The 17516-nt window shown below is 42.7% G+C and overlaps 2 pseudogenes; both read left to right on the forward strand.

Annotated features, from left to right (window-relative positions):
• Positions 1–3791: 3791 nt before the first annotated feature.
• Positions 3792–4899, forward strand: Dnajb6-ps9 (DnaJ heat shock protein family (Hsp40) member B6, pseudogene 9; annotated as a pseudogene).
• Positions 4900–6557: 1658 nt separating this feature from the next.
• Positions 6558–7787, forward strand: LOC134486173 (cell division cycle-associated 7-like protein; annotated as a pseudogene).
• Positions 7788–17516: the final 9729 nt, after the last annotated feature.

Below are 17516 nucleotides of genomic sequence, written 5' to 3' on the forward strand. Positions count from 1 at the left end.
TTAATGTTAGCAACTGGTTTGCTGTATATGGCTTTTACTATGTTTAGGTATGGGCCTTGAATTCCTATTCTTTCCAGGACTTTTATCATGAAGGGGTGTTGAATTTTGTCAAATGCTTTCTCAGCATCTAATGAAATGATCATGTGGTTTTGTTCTTTCAGTTTGTTTATATGATGGATCACGTTGATGGTTTTCCGTATATTAAACCATCCCTGCATGCCTGGGATGAAGCCTACTTGATCATGGTGGATGATTGTTTTGATGTGCTTGAATTCGGTTTGCCAGAATTTTATTGAGTATTTTTGCGTCGATATTCATAAGGGAAATTGGTCTGAAGTTCTCTTTCTTTGTTGTGTCTTTGTGTGGTTTAGGTTTAAGAGTAATTGTGGCTTCGTAGAAGGAATTCGGTAGTGCTCCATCTGTTTCAATTTTGTGGAATAGTTTGGATAATATTGGTATGAGGTCTTCTATGAAGGTTTGATAGAATTCTGCACTAAACCCGTCTGGACCTGGGCTCTTTTTGGTTGGAAGACCTTTAATGACTGCTTCTATTTCCTTAGGAGTTATGGGGTTGTTTAACTGATTTATCTGTTCCTGATTTAACTTCAATACCTGGTATCTGTCTAGGAAATTGTCCATTTCCTGAAGATTTTCAAATTTTGTTGAATATAGGTTTTTATAGTAAGATCTGATGATTTTTTGAATTTCCTCTGAATCTGTAGTTATGTCTCCCTTTTCATTTCTGATTTTGTTAATTTGGACGCACTCTCTGTGTCCTCTCGTTAGTCTGGCTAAGGGTTTATCTATCTTGTTGATTTTCTCAAAGAACCAACTTTTGGTTCTGTTGATTCTTTCTATGGTCCTTTTTGTTTCTACTTGGTTGATTTCAGCTCTGAGTTTGATTATTTCCTGCCTTCTACTCCTCCTGGGTGTATTTGCTTCTTTTTGTTCTAGAGCTTTTAGGTGTGCTGTCAAGCTGCTGACATATGCTCTTTCCTGTTTCTTTCTGCAGGCACTCAGCGCTATGAGTTTTCCTCTTAGCACAGCTTTCATTGTGTCCCATAAGTTTGGGTATGTTGTATCTTCATTTTCATTAAATTCTAAAAAGTTTTTAATTTCTTTCTTTATTTCTTCCTTGACCAGGTTATCATTGAGTAGAGCATTGTTCAATTTCCACGTATATGTGGGCATTCTTCCCTTATTGTTATTGAAGACCAGTTTTAGGCCGTGGTGGTCCGATAGCATGCATGGGATTATCTCTATCTTTCTGTACCTGTTGAGGCCCGTTTTTTGACCAATTATATGGTCAATTTTGGAGAAAGTACCATGAGGAGCTGAGAAGAAGGTATATCCTTTTGCTTTAGGATAGAATGTTCTATAAATATCCGTTAAGTCCATTTGGCTCATGACTTCTCTTAGTCTGTCGACATCACTGTTTAATTTCTGTTTCCATGATCTGTCCATTGATGAGAGTGGGGTGTTGAAGTCTCCCACTATTATTGTGTGAGGTGCAATGTGTGTTTTGAGCTTTAGTAAGGTTTCTTTTACGTATGTAGGTGCCCTTGTATTTGGGGCATAGATATTTAGGATTGAGAGTTCATCTTGGTGGATTTTTCCTTTGATGAATATGAAGTGTCCTTCCTTATCTTTTTTGATGACTTTTAGTTGGAAATTGATTTTATTTGATATTAGAATGGCTACTCCAGCTTGTTTCTTCTGACTATTTGCTTGGAAAGTTGTTTTCCAGCCTTTCACTCTGAGGTAGTGTCTGTCTTTGTCTCTGAGGTGTGTTTCCTGTAGGCAGCAGAATGCAGGGTCCTCATTGCGTATCCAGTTTGTTAATCTATGTCTTTTTATTGGGGAGTTGAGGCCATTGATATTGAGAGATATTAAGGAATAGTGATTATTGCTTCCCTTTATATTCATATTTGGATGTGAGGTTATGTTTGTGTGCTTTCATTCTCTTTGTTTTGTTGCCAAGTCGATTAGTTTCTTGCTTCTTCTAGGGTATAGCTTGCCTCCTTATGTTGGGCTTTACCATTTATTATCCTTTGTAGTGCTGGATTTGTAGAAAGATATTGTGTAAATTTGGTTTTGTCATGGAATATCTTGGTTTCTCCATCAATGTTAATTGAGAGTTTTGCTGGATACAGTAACCTGGGCTGGCATTTGTGTTCTCTTAGGGTCTGTATGACATCAGTCCAGGATCTTCTGGCCTTCATAGTTTCTGGCGAGAAGTCTGGTGTGATTCTGATAGGTCTCCCTTTATATGTTACTTGACCTTTTTCCCTTACTGCTTTTAATATTCTTTCTTTATTTTGTGCGTTTGGTGTTTTGACAATTATGTGACGGGAGGTGTTTCTTTTCTGGTCCAATCTATTTGGAGTTCTGTAGGCTTCTTGTATGCCTATGGGTATCTCTTTTTTTAGGTTAGGGAAGTTTTCTTCTATGATTTTGTTGAAGATATTTACTGGTCCTTTGAGCTGGGAGTCTTCACTCTCTTCTATACCTATTATCCTTAGGTTTGAGCTTCTCATTGAGTCCTGGATTTCCTGTATGTTTTGGACCAGTAGCTTTTCCGCTTTACATTATCTTTGACAGTTGAGTCAATGATTTCTATGGAATCTTCTGCTCCTGAGATTCTCTCTTCCATCTCTTGAATTCTGTTGGTGAGGCTTGTATCTACAGCTCCTTGTCTCTTCTTTTGGTTTTCTATATCCAGGGTTGTTTCCATGTGTTCTTTCTTGATTGCTTCTATTTCCATTTTTAATTCCTTCAACTGTTTGATTGTGTTTTCCTGGAATTCTTTCAGGGATTTTTGCGATTCCTCTCTGTAGGCTTTTACTTGTTTATTAATGTTTTCCTGTGCTTCCCTAAGTGTGTTCATGTCTTTCTTGAAGTCCTCCAGCATCATGATCAAATATGATTTTGTAACTAGATCTTGCTTTTCTGGTGTGTTTGGATATTCCATGTTTGTTTTGGTGGGAGAATTGGGCTCCGATGATGGCATGTAGTCTTGGTTTCTGTTGCTTGGGTTCCTGCGCTTGCCTCTCGCCATCAGATTATCTCTAGTGTTACTTTGTTCTGCTATTTCTGACAGTGGCTAGACTGTCCTATAAGCCTGTGTGACAGGAGTGCTGTAGACCTGTTTTCCTCTCTTTCAGTCAGTTATGGGGACAGAGTGTTCTGCTTTCTGGCGTGTAGTTTTTCCTCTCTACAGGTCTTCAGCTGTTCCTGTGGGCCTGTGTCTTGAGTTCACCAGGCAGCTTTCTTGCAGCAGAAAATTTGGTCTTACCTGTGGTCCCGAGGCTCAGGTTCGCTCGTGGGGTGCTGCCCACGGGCTCTCTGCAGCGGCAGCAACCAGGAAGACCTGTGCCGCCCCTTCCGGGAACTTCAGTGCACCAGGGTTCCAGATGGTCTTTGGCTTTTTCCTCTGGCGTCCGAGATGTGTGTGCAGGGAGCAGTCACTTCTGGTTTCCCAGGCTTGTCTGCCTCTCTGAAGGTTTAGCTCTCCCTCCCACGGGATTTGGGTGCAGAGAACTGTTTATCCAAAAATAGATTATTTTATACGTTGTGTTTTGATTGTGGTTCAACATCCTGCAACTCACCCCAGATCCTCCTAAGCCCCCACCCCTCCACGTCCATACCCTTTCTTTATATCATCAGAAAAAAATAATAATAAAAATAATTAACAATGGAAGACCCCACCGCCACCAGTGCAGCTGTGCCAAAGGCGCTAGGAGACCAGCGGCCTGACTTCCTGCCTTGCTGACTGCTGCGTCCTGGGATTTGTTCCAACAGTCTGTTAAAACATGGTGGATTACTATGAAGTGCTGGCCGTCCAGAGACATGCCTCGCCTGAGGACATTAAAAAGGCGTATCGAAAACAGGCACTCAAATGGCACCCAGACAAAAATCCTGAAAATAAAGAAGGAGCAGAAATTCAAACAAGTAGCTGAGGCATAGAAGTGTTATCGGATGCTAAAAAGCGGGACATCTATGACAAATGTGACAAAGAAGGATTAAATGGCGGTGGAGGAGGAGGTGAAAGTCATTTTGACAGCCCATTTGAGTTTGGCTTCCCATTCCGGAACCCAGTTGATGTCTTCAGGGAATTTTTTGGTGGAAGGGACCCATTTTCATTTGACTTCTTTGAAGACCCATTTGATGACATTTTTGGAAACCGAAGGGGTCCCCAAGGAAGTAGAAGCCAAGGTGCTGGCTCCTTTTTCTCTGCCTTCGGTGGATTTCCTTCTTTTGGAAGTGGATTTCCTGCTTTTGATACAGGCTTTACTCCATTCGGGCCACTAGATCATGGGGGTCTCACTTCATTTTCTTCAGCGTCATTTGGTGGAAGTGGAATGGGTAACTTCAAATCAATATCAACTTCAACTAAAATAGTTAATGGAAAAAAAAATCACTACAAAGAGAATTGTGGAGAACGGTCAGAAAAGAGTAGGAGTTGAAGAAGACAGACAGTTAAAGTCCCTGACGATAAATGCTGTGGCCGACAAGAATGCCCTCGCAGAAGAATGCAGGCAGAGAGGCTAACCCACACCAGCTCTGGCCCCTGGCCCGGTCCCAGCACCAGCCCCGGTCCCCTCTCAGGCCCGACCCCCGACCCCAGCTCCTGCCCAAGCTCCAGCCCAGACTCCAGCCCCTTCTGTCAGCACCCGCCCACAGAGCCACCCCAACAATAGGCCTGCCCCAAAGGCCAAACTTGTGTCTAAAAGCAACTGGAAAGATGGAGAGCAGGACAGGCAGCAGGTTCCTGGCAACTGTGATGCTCCTATGACCTCAGCAGGGCTCAAAGAAGGTGGCAAGAGGAAGAAGCAGAAACAGAAAGAGGACTCGAAGAAGAAGTCGACCAAAGGGAACCACTAAACTGGACTTGGCAGCAGTCACAGCAGCCGCTCTCGTGTGTGTGTGTGTGTGTGTGTGTGTGTGTGTGTGTGTGTGTGTGTGTGTGTTGCTCACACGCATGGCAGCTGCATCCTTTCCTTTAAGTGCTGCCCAGGGTCACTTCACTTAGCAGGATTATGGACATGTGCCCACGGATCTATAGGATTAGGGGCGTTGGAGACCGAGGCGACAATCCTGGGTGGCCTGTATAAGCTTGTGACATAGCCTCAGCCTTGTAACTCTGCTTTTCCCCCAACACCAAATCCATAGCGTTTTCCTCGAGTCTTAAGGGTCTGCCTCATTGTTTTCAGCAGGGCAAGCCCTGCTTTGAGCTCTGGGGTATTTGTAGTCGTAGGAGTCCATAGGGTCCAGTAGGGAGCTGGGTTCGTGTTCTTGATAGACTGCCTCCTGGCGGCGATACAGTGCGCAGTTTTAAGTACAGCGGAACTTATGATAAAGTAAGCTGTGCCTTGAGCCATGAGATGCTTTTGATTCAGGGTACTCTGGCAACATACAGGCCATCAGGATGTAGAGTCTTTCCTTACTTATTGTTCAACTTTTAATCTTCTCCAGGTAGTCAAAAATTGACACCAAATATAGTTTAATTTTTGGAAAATCTCAGTCTTGGAGAAATATTTGTCCTTGTTCAGTCAAAAGGTTTTGCTTAGCAATAGCATTTCTAGTAATGCTAGGTCAGTGTGCTACTGGCTATTTACACAAGCACACAAGCACACAAGCACACAAGCACACAAGCACACAGAGGCGTGTGCAAGATAATCAGCTCTGAAGCAGGAAGCTTGACCTCAGTTCTTTAAATTGCAGATAATGGCCCCTTCACAAGCTTCATCGGGTCACAACCCATGCCACGCTGTCACCTAACCTGTGGTTTGCATTAAGCACCAGGTAGTTCTGATGCCATCTCACGTCTGGGCTGCACGTGCCTCTTTGGGGCTGTGTTCCTTCCTTTTGGCCATGAAGGTCTGTTGCTTGAACTTTGTCCCCTTGGCAGTGAGGATTTTGTAAAGGGTGTTGGTGAGCTTGAGATGGGCCCAGCAGTGTGGAAAGGGGAAGTTCTGTGAGTTATGGGCACTGCTGTAGCTAGGAGCTGGAACAGGGTTACCTGGGTTTTGAAGAAGTAACCATGAAGGGTTTGCTGTGTTTGCTTGGTTTTGGTGGGAGGTGGTGTGGGCACTTATGGAGTGTGGATTGGTATTAATGTGTGTTGTGGAAATGTGACCCTCAAGGAGGAATGTATTTTAGTGCTACCGATGTAAATAAAATGTAAACGTCAAAAAAAATAATTAACAATAAATAATAAAAAATAAGACAAAAGTAAAACATACTAGTAGAATAAAACAAACAGACAAAATAAATGAGTTAAAGAAGAAGCTTAAGAGGCTCTGACCGTGGGTGGAAAAACCAGGGCATAGGTGCATGGCCTGAGGCCTTGGGATGTCGCAGGCATGCCAACACCCTGTATGTACTCAGTGTGCTTCTCCATGGCAAACTCTGTGGGCTGTGCTAGGGCCTCACCAGCCCCGGTGCCCGAGTGCAGGGTGCAGGGAAGTGAGCCCAGCAGAGAAGCTGGAGCTGGGCCATGAGCTCCCAGATCCCCAGAGAAGTAGCTGACATCTTCAATGCCCCCAGTGATGATGAAGAATTTGTGTGTTTCCAGGATGATGTTCCCATGGAAAACCTGTCAGAGAGCTTTGGTAGTTTGGACTCCCTGGAGTTGGAGAAACAGAATGTGTGTTTGCATTCCAAATACTTCACAGAAGAATTTAGGATTTTCAAAGAGGACACGGGCTCAGAAAATAAAGATTTTTGAAGGATTTACGGAGAGTGAGCTGAACATAAGCAGTAACCCAGAGCTCATTGAGTCAGAGCAGAGCGACTGTGACAAAGCATATCCCATGGTGAGTGACAGGGAGGAGGAGGATGAAGAGGAGGCTGTACCTTGAAGAGCCAGGTCTAAGAGAAGCAGTTTTGGTCTTGAGGTAGCCTTTCAATTCTCCACCAAAAAATCGGCAAAAACACCAGATAAAAATAGCTCATGCTTGCTGGACAGTAAGACCCATCTGAGAAGAGAGAAGAGCTCCAGACAGCACAAGGAAAAGGAAGACCCTGCTTCTGATGCTGAGGATGAGTCCAGGGCTGAGATCCAGAAGAACTCAGATGCTCTGCTGAAAAGGGTCATGAACATCGACGTGAACAAGGCCATGCTCGATCAGTTGTTTGCAGAATTGAATTCGGTGCCAGAATTTTTCCCTGTGAGGACACTACCCTCAGCTTCTAGGAGGACAGCACTGCAACAGGCCTTCACAGATGGACAAATCACACTGCCCATGAACCGAACCAGAGCACAACCTCCAGAAAACTTTGCTCTGGGAAACTTCACCTTGGCCACCAAGCTTATCAAAGAGCTTTACAGCTTCAGAAGAAGAAGAAAGGCAATCACTGGGGGGAAATACCAGAAGCATAGAAGGCACCGGGTATCTTCTTTCTGCTCAGTGAAAGACATCACTGAGGAAGACTTGGAAAATGTTGCCGTAACTGTGCAAGATAAAGTCTATGATAAAGTGCTTGGTAACAGGTGCCATCAGTGCTGGCAGAAGACCTTCAATTCCAAGACGATCTGGAACCAGAGTTGTGGCGATATGAAGACAGTTCTGTGGGCTGTGCCTGCGGAATCACTCTGGGGAGGATGTGTGGACAGCATTGCTGGGTCTAAGGGGAGATGTCCTCCCTGCCTTGGGATCTCCATTTGCTGTTACTGCGGGAGGTGACATAGCTGCTGTGCCACTGGGATTCTCATTCATCTGGCCAAGTTCTACGGTTATGATAATGTCAAGGAGTACCTGGAGAGCTTTCAGAAGGAGCTGTAGAAGATATTTGAGAGGAGAGGGATTGTTCAAACTTAATAGGCGGAGTCCCACAAGATGGATCTCTCTTGTGCCAGCCTTACACGCTTATTTTCTAGAATTTACTGGTTCTAATACTATTGTTTTTGTTTGTTTGTTTGTTTGTTTGTTTGTTTTTAATTGTTCATATGCTTAAAAAGATTTCTCAGGAAAATAGTAAAGCAGAGAAATTTGCATACATACCTGCACAGACCTGTGTTGTTACAAGTGCCTGCTGAAGATTTAAAAGCACAGTTTGAATGGGGCAGAGTTAAAGCCTCAGATAAACTGTAAGGAAGACCTTGTTTAACAGCTCTTGCCTTTGAGCTGTTTGACCGGTTCGGTTCAGTTCCGTTCTGGGCGGGGACCAGAACCGCAGCTACCTGCCTCTGACTGTTCCTAGATTCCTGTGTCCAGAGGCACTGTGCAGTTTCCTCTTGGGTCAGGGATGTGGGCAAAGGTGCGCAGAAGTGGCAGTCTGTCCTGCGGTCTCACGATGGTCCGCACTTCTGGGTGTTCAGCTCTCCAACCCCTTTGAGATTTCTTCTGAGGACCTCCTTTATGTCTTCACCTTGGTACAGCCACAGGTCCCTAAGCCTAAATTCATCTCAGCACATTCTCACCTGGCTGACAGAATCCATCCTGGGATCACCTGTGGGGCGGCTGACTCGGGAATTGCTGAAACCTGATGTTAACCAGTCCAGCCGCTGCGACTGCTCCTCTTTCATCAGTATCAGCTTCTGATAAATCCCCCATCCCCCAGTCTTTGCCTAGCATCTCAGGCTTCCTGGGTCCGTTGACATGTCCTAATGTCAGCAGGAAACAGATACAGAAGAGCAATCTGACATCCATTGTCCCACTTTACAGACTGAAATGCTATTTCAAAAAAAGTGCCCTGGGCACACTGTGAAAATGACCCCTCTTCATGATTCTGTTCATCCTGGTGGCTGTGAAAACTGATGGAATGCAATGCTGGATTCATCATTCTCATCAGAAATTTGCCCTCTGGAACCTGAAATGGCTGATCAGACAACACTCCCAGGACCATCAAAAATCAGGCTGGGAAACGACTATAGGAACTCGCTTTCTAATTTGTACTTCTCCAGAGTGGTCATGAACACGAAAAGAAAATCCACAGAATAAAAATCCTGAGGTCATAGGACCTCACAGAGACTTGACTGCCAATCAATCAGGGAACCTGTACGAGGCTGACCTAGGCACTGGGCACATATGTTATGGTTGTGCTGCTTGGTCTTCTTGAGGGACCCCTAACAGTGGGAGCACAGGCTGCATTTGGCTCTTTTACCTGTGTCTGAGACCTTTTCCTCTAACTGTGCTGCCTTGCCTAGACTTAATATGAGGGAAGGTGCCTAGACTAATCGCAACTTGATATGCATTATTTGGTTGATATTCCTGGGGGATAGGGCTGCAGTTTTTTTGAAGGGATCTGCAGTGGGCTGTGGAATTGAGCAGGACTGGGAGGAAATGAGGGAGAGGAAACTACAGTTAGAATATATTATGTGACAGAAGAATGAATAAAAATGTAATATTAGCTAGAGACGAGATTACTCAAGGATTCAAACAAGAATCTGGCAGGGATATTCCAGAGTCTAACCAATAATAAGGCCTTTAAGATTGAATCAAGTTGAGTTCATGTTAGTGCAGACCCTAAACAATAATGTTCATGGACAAAGTTGAAGAGGCAGGGAAAAGGGAAGAGAATGGTAGAAAAAGGGGATTTGAAGACAGGCAGATTTTCAAATACTGACTCTGCAAGGCAAACAACTAGTACTTGACAAGACCTGATTAGGTTTGACAAGCAGTCTCCATGAGCCTCCTGTGGAATCTGCTATGAAAAAGACAGTTCTTAAAGTCTTGGATGCCAGTCTGAGGCATAATTCATTTTTATTTAAAGACAATGTTTGCCCCATTTTGTTATAGAAGTTCTATCACTGAGTTAGTTAGATTTTTTTTTCTGTGACCAGACATCATGATCATAGCAACTCTTACAAGAGAAAACATTTAATTGGGGCTGGCTTACCCTTCAGTACTTTAGTCCATTATCACAATGGAGGGAAGCATGGTGGCATACAGACAGACAGAGTGCTGCAGTGGTAGCCGAGAGTTCTATATCTGTATCTGCAGACAGCAAGAAAGTGACAATAAGCCACTATATCTGGTTTGAGGTTTGGGGATCTCAAAGTACACCCTCAATATTCCTTAATTGACACCACAGTTACTTCAAAAAGTCACATCTGCTAGGAGTGCCATTGCTTATGGGGGGGTGGGGGTCATTTTTATTCAAGCCAACTGAGTCAGACACTCAGACGGAAACTTATGCACATACATACAAAGAGGGGAATATAGGGAAGCACTCTGTGGAAACTATTCTGGATATTAAGATGGGGTAATATTCTTCAGTAAGCAAGTTCTAAAAACCTGGGTAACCTGCTTCATATGCTTGCTGACTCTATATGATAAGAAGGACAGGTCAAAGCTGTGGACCATCTCAGGACAGAAGTAAGTGAAGGAGACAGCTCTCACTGTTTCTATTGGGTGAAAAAGAAATTATCCTGTTGCTGTTGGATACAGTAAAGGCAATGCACCTTGTCTAAGTGCACTCTTCTCATGTAGGAACTACCAAAGATAAGTTATTTCCAAGAAAACCTAACATAGCCATGAATTTGACATATATATATATATATATATATATATATATATATATATATATATAAATGTGAAGACACATTCATTTATTACTTGGAATAAGGAGGAAATAGTTAAGCATTTTAATTTTGTTACATGTTTTTTTCCTTTTCTTTTTTTTATTGAAATTTTATTTACATTTCAGATGTTATTCCATACCCTGGTTTCCCGTTCAGAAGCCCCCTATGCCATCATGCATCCCCCTTTCTATGAGGGTGTTCACCCTTCCAAACCACTCCCTTCCTGCTTCCCCCTGACATTCCCCTATGCTTGGGGGGTCCAGCCTTAGCAGGACCAAGGGCTTGTTCTCCTATTGGTGCCCAACAAGGCCATCCTCGGCTACATATGTAGCTGGAGCCATGGGTCTGTCCATGTGTACTCGTTGAGGAGTGGTTTAACCCTGGTTGGTATTGTTGTTCTTATGCGGTTGCAAACCCCTTCAGCTCCTTCAAACCTTTCTCTAACTCCTCCAATGTGGACCCCATTCTCAATTCAATGGTTTGCCACTAGCAATTGCTTCTGTATTTATTCTGCTCTGGCTGAGCATTTCAGGAGACAGCTATATCAGGCTCCTGTCAGCACACACTTCTTGGCTTCATCAATATTGTCTAAGTTTGTGGCTGTATATGTATGGGCTGCATCCCCAGGTAGGGCAGTCTCTGGATGATCATTCCTTCAGTCTCTACTCCAAATTTATTCTGCATATCTCCTTCTATGAATATTTTTATTCTCCCTTCTATGAAGGACTGAAGTGTCTACACATTGGTCATCCTTCTTGTGCTTCATGTTGTCTGTGGGTTGTATATTGGGATGTTCAATTATCAGTGAGTTCATACCATGTGTGTTTTCCTGTGATTGGATTACATCAGTCAGGTTGACATTTTCTAGTTCCATCCATTGGCCTGTGAATTTCATAAAGTCATTGTTTCTGATAGCTGAGTAGTACTCCATTGTGTAGATATATGACTTTTGCTCTATCCTTACCTCTGTTGAAGGGTATCTGGGTTCTTTCCAGCTTCTGGCTATTATGAAAAATAGAACATAATGGAGTATGTTTTTGTTGTATGTTGGAGCATCATTTGGGTATATGCACAGGAGTGTTATAGCTGGGTCCTCAGGTAGTACTATGTCCAATTTTCTGAAGAATCTCCAGATTGATTTCCAGAGTGGTTGTACCAGCTTTCAATCCCACCATCAATGGACAAGTGTTTCTCTTTCTCCACATCCTTGCCAGCATCTATTATCATCTGAGTTTTTGGTCTTAGCCATTCTGACTGGTGTGAGGTGGAATCTCTGGGTTGTTTTGATTTACATTTCCCTGATGACTAAGGATTTTGAACATTTCTTTAGGTACTTCTCAGCCATTTGATATTTCTCAGCTTAGAATTCTTTGTTTAGCTCTGCACCCATTTTTTTAATAGGATTATTTGACTCTCTGGATTCTAACCTCTCGAGTTCTTTGTAAATATTAGATATTAGCCCTCTATCAGATATAGGATTGGTAAAGATATTTTTCCAATCTGTTGGTTGCCATTTTTGTCATAATGACAGTGTCCTTTGCCTGACAGAAGCTTTGCAATTTTATGAGGTCCCATTTGTCAATTCTTGATCTTAGAGCATAAGCCATTCGTGTTTTGTTCAGGAAATTTTCCCCAGTGCCCATGTGCTCCAGGCTCTTCCCCACTTTTTCTTCTATTAGTTTGAGTGTATCTGATTTCATGTGGAGGTCCTTGATCCACTTGTACTTAAGCCTTGTACAGGGCTATTGTTTAATATTTTAAAAACGTTTCTTTTGTGTCTTCTTGACACATTAATTATTGGGTTTTTTTTTCATTTCCAGAAGTTTGCACATTTCTTAGGGATTTATTTGTTTTCAGTTTAAATTAATAAAACTTAAAATATCGTGCTCAGATTGTAGTCTTCAAGTTGTATGCAGTTGTTATCAGTCCCTACCTCCATTCTGTGAGGTAAAAACAGTAGGTACATAAACAGGCTGAGATGGAATTTAGGGAAACAACACCCTTTACAATAGTCACAAATAATATAAAATACCTTGGTGTGACTCAAACCAAGCAAGTGAAAGATCTGTATGACAAGAACTTCAATTCTTTGAAGAAAGAAACTGAAGAAGATCACAGAAGATGGAAAGGTCTCCCAAGCTCCTGGGTTGGCAGAATTAATATGTAAAATTGGGCATTGTGCGAAAAGCACTGTATACCTTTAGAAGACAGGCGAACCCTGAACAATCCATAAAGTACAAATCTAAACATTTCATAAAGGGCAGGTCACAGCAATAGAGATTGGGCATATGGGGGCATTGGTGAGCCTTAGGTCACTACACAGGAGGGCACTGTCGGGGTCCTTGAAATGCATTCCTTTAGATAATGTTAAGACAGCCCTGCTGTGAAGACAGGGCTACTGGTGACCTCAGGAACTGATGGAGACATGATTGCTGCTCTCCCTCCTGGATAGGAGAGGCTGTCTGAGACTAGTGGAAAAATACTAGCCCTCACAGGATCCCATCAAAATTCCCAAGCAGCACACACTGTGCCTCAAGGCAAAAGTAATACCCAGGGTTGGGACTGCAGAGTTGACATCAGGCCACCAACACTTAGGGGTGTACCAAATGGCACTCCCCAAGAAGAAAACATAGCCAGGAACCACCACATTGTACTTCTGTGTTGGGAAATATGTCCAAGGCTTATTCCCAAAATCACATCATAGAAGATACCATGCTGGGTGCTGGATCTTGGGCTGTGCCCCAGGCAGAGCAGTATCTATCAGGTACTATCACATTTTGACTGTTTTAGGCCCAGTACTCTGGTAGCCCACACACTGCCCCCTAAAACATGTCTGGAATCCTGGACACCAGCTATGAGATGACTGTAGGTCAGGCCTTGAGTCAGGGGGCCACACCAATGATCCAGTGATGGCAGTAGTAGTATCGAGGATGCAAAACTTCCTTTTATGGAAAACTCAGTACCCAGGTGCATGTGCAGCAGGAACAGAGGCCATCTAGAACATATAAATGATATGAGGGGAGGAAACAGATGTCCCACTTCCACTGCAGTCCCTCCCATGTCACAATGGGGACTTTTTTCTGTTCAAATAAAATTATAGTTCATTCTATTATATATCCCCCTCCCATCAGTGGCCCACTTCTTTCTGCCTGCAGCTTTTGATTTTTCCTGCCTGGAACTTATGTCTAGTGCATATAATTATTTGTAAATCACATGAACATCTTAGTTTCCCTACATGAACATATTTCGTTCCCCCCAAGACCCTTATAATGCTGTCTTCTTGCAAATCAACATTGTACCCCACAAACCCTAGATTGCACTCTTTTTTAATTTTTAATTAGATATATTTCTTTAGGTTCATTTCAAAGGTTATTCCCCTTCCTGGTTTCCTGTCCATAAGCCCCCATTCCCTTCCCTCTCCCTCCCCAATGTGGGTATTACCCCTATACTTCTCCCTTATTGCCCCCCATATCCCCCTGCACTGGGGTCCAACTTCGGCAAGACCAAGGGCTTCCCCTTCCACTAGTGACTCAACAAGGTTATTCTCTGCTACATATGCAGTTGGAGCCCTGGGTCAGTCCATGTACAGTCTTTCTGTAGTGGTTTAGTCCCTGGAAGCTCTGGTTGGTTGGCATTGTTGTTTGTATGGGGTTGCAAACTCTATCAACTCTTTCAATACTTCCTCTAATTCCGCCCAAGGGGGTCCTATTCTCAGTTCAGTGGTTTGCTGCTAGCATTGACCTCTGTATTGGACATGCTCTGGATGTGTCTCTCAGGAGATACCTATATCCAGTCCATTTCAGCAAGCATTTTTTTTGTTTCATCAATCTTATCTAATTTTGATGGCTGTATATATATGGGACACGTGTGTCAGGCCCTGAATGGCCATTCCTTGAGTCACTGCTATAAACTTTGCTTCCATACCCCCTCCTATGGATATTTCCCCCTTTTAAGGAGGAGGGGGAGCATCTACATTTTGGTCATCCTTCTTCTTGACCTTCCTGTGGTCTGTGGATTGCATCTTGGGTAATTTGAGCTTTTTGGCTAATATCCACTTATCAATGAGTTCATACCAAGTGTGTTTTTCTGTGATTGAGTAACCTCACTCAGGATGATATTTTCTAGTTCATTCCATTTGCCTATTAATTTATGAAGTAATTGGTTTTGATAGCTGAGTAGTACTCCATTGTGTAGATGTACCACATTTTTTTGTATCCATTCTTCTCTTGATGTGTATCTGGGTTCTTTCCACCTTCTGGCTATTATAAATAAGGCTACTGTGAACATAGTGGACCATGTGTCTTTGTTGTATGTTAGAGCATCTTTTGGGTATATGCCCAAGAGAGGTATAGCTGGGTCCTCAGACAGTGGAATGTCCAATGTTCTGAGGAACCTCCAGATTGATTTCCAGAACGGTTCTACCAGTTTGCAATTCCACCACCAATAGAGGAGTGTTCCTCTTTCTCCACATCCTCACCAGCATCTGCTGTCACCTGAGTTTTTATCTTAGCCATTCTGACTTCTGTGAGGTAGAATCTCACTGTTGTTTTGATTTGCATTTCCCTGATGACAAAGAATGTTGAACATTTCTTTAGGTGCCTTTTGGTCATTTGATAATCCTCAGCTGAGAATGTTTTGTTTAGCTCTGTACTCAATTTTTAATAAGGTGATTTGGCTCTCTGGAATCTAACTTCTTGAATTCTTTGTATATTTTGGATATTAGCCCTCCATCAGATATAGGATTGGTAAAGATCTTTTCCCAATCTTTTGGCTGCCATTTTGTCCTAATGACAGTGTCTTTTGCTTTACAAAAGCTTTGCAGTTTTGTGAAGTCCCATTTGTTGATGCTTGATCTTAGAGCATGAGCCATTGGTGTTTTGTTCAGGAAAATTTCCCCAGTGTCCATGTGTTCAAGACTCTTCCCCACTATTTCTTCTATTAGTTTGAGTGTATCTGGTTTGATGTGGAGGTCCTTGATCTACTTGTACTTAAGTTTTGTACATGGTGATAAGAATGGATTGATTTGCATTCTTCTATATGTTGACTTCCAGTTGAACCAGCACCATTTGTTGAAAATGCTATCTTTCTTCCATTGGATGGTTTTAGTTCCTTTGTCAAAGATCAAGTGTGTGTGTTCATTTCTGGGTCTTCAATTCTGTTCCATTTATCTACCTACCTGTCTCTGTACCAATACCATACAGATTTATGACTATTTCTCTGTAATACTGCTTAAAGTCAGGGATGGTGATTCTCCCAGAAGTTCTTTTATTGTTGAGTATAGTCTTCACTATCCTGGGTTTTTTGTTATTCCAAATGAATTTGCAAACTGCGCTTTCTATCTCTATAAAGAATTGAGTAGGAATTTTGATGGGGATTGCATTGAATCTGTAGATAGCCTTTGGCAAATGGCCATCTTTAGTGTATTAATTCTGCCAATCCATGAGCATGGAGGATCTTTCCATCTTCTGAGATCTTCCTCAATTTCTTTCTTCAGAGATTTGAAGTTCTTGTCATGCAGATCTTTCACTTACTTGGTTAAAGTCAAACCAAGATATTTTCTATTATCTGGGACTGTTGTGAAGGGTGTCGTTTCCTTAATTTCTTTCTCAACCTGTTTATCCTTTGAGTAGAGGAAGGCAACTGATTTGTTTGAGTTAATTTTATACCCCGACACTTTGCTGAAATTGTTTATCAGGTTAAGTAGTTCTCTGGGGGAACTTTTGGGGTTGCTTAAGTACACAATCATATCATCTGTAAATAGTGATATTTTGATTTCTTCCCTTCCAATTTGTATCCATTTGACCTCCTTTCACTGTCTGATTGCTCTGGCTAGAACTTCGAGTAGTATATTGAATATGTAGTGAGAGAGTGGGCAGCCTTGTCTAGTCCCTGATTTTAGTGGGATTGCTTCAAGTTTCTCTCCATTTAGTTTAGACTGCACCCTCTGAACCAGAGTGCTGGGAGTAGCCATGAGTAAAGTGTCAGCCTTTCTTTACTTACTGGTGGATTATGTATTCAGGCCCCTGCCATTTGTTCCAGAGAAAGGCCCATAAACTGGGAATGAGCCAGAACATGGAAGAAATTACCCTAGTGTCAAAAGTCTGAGGTTCTAGGAAGACCTTAAAGCCATCAACTCTTTAAAGCACTCAAACTAACAGATGTGTAAAAAGAAACAAACAAAACAAAAAAAATAAGGCACAGAAAAATGCCAGTCACAATTAATGCTTGTCAAAACCTGTGTGTACAATAAGGGTTGGGATCCATGAATGCCTTCTCCACACACCCACATGGCTAGGCACAGGAGCATTAGGGATAGGTCTAAAAATGCAGAATGTGTAAACCTGTCACCATAATACTCAGGATCTTGAAAAATATGGAGAATTACTACCAGCCAGTCTATGTTTGACAAAACCAGCCTGCTTCTAAGAAAGAGGGGGCCATTTATGTCAAGATGGGTAAAATGGGAGGAGAATATGTGGAGGAATGGAAGCCACAAAGGGAGGAAAATATTGGATAGAGGAACCTAAAACAGGATGCTAAAATGATGGAAGACGATGATTTAAAACTAGAAATCAGCCAAGGTATAGCAAGAAGTCAGAGATCTACTTCAGACAATGAATGTGGTGGTTTACTGTGAATTACCTAGGTTTGGGTCACCTGGGCTACTAGTATAATGAGATGATGTATCAAGAAATAGTGGTGGCATTTTGCAGTGATAGTGGACAATAAAATTTATTCTGAGGACTGCACCTGGGACCAACCCTGTGTCACAGATCTCTGTACCCAGATCCCACCAGGAGAGAGTTGGGCTCCCAGGATTGCTGACACACCACTTCTCCTCAAAGGAAACTGCCTGGAACCCTCAGGACACAGGCACCTAAGAGCAATCTGGGATACGATCCTGACAGTTTCCATATGTTCCCTGAGCTGACACAGTACCACAGCTCTCTGTACCCAAATCCAGCCAAGAGAGAGCTGGTCTCTCAGG

This window comes from Rattus norvegicus, chromosome 3 (assembly GCF_036323735.1).
Source record: "Rattus norvegicus strain BN/NHsdMcwi chromosome 3, GRCr8, whole genome shotgun sequence".
Taxonomy (NCBI): Eukaryota; Metazoa; Chordata; class Mammalia; order Rodentia; family Muridae; genus Rattus; species Rattus norvegicus.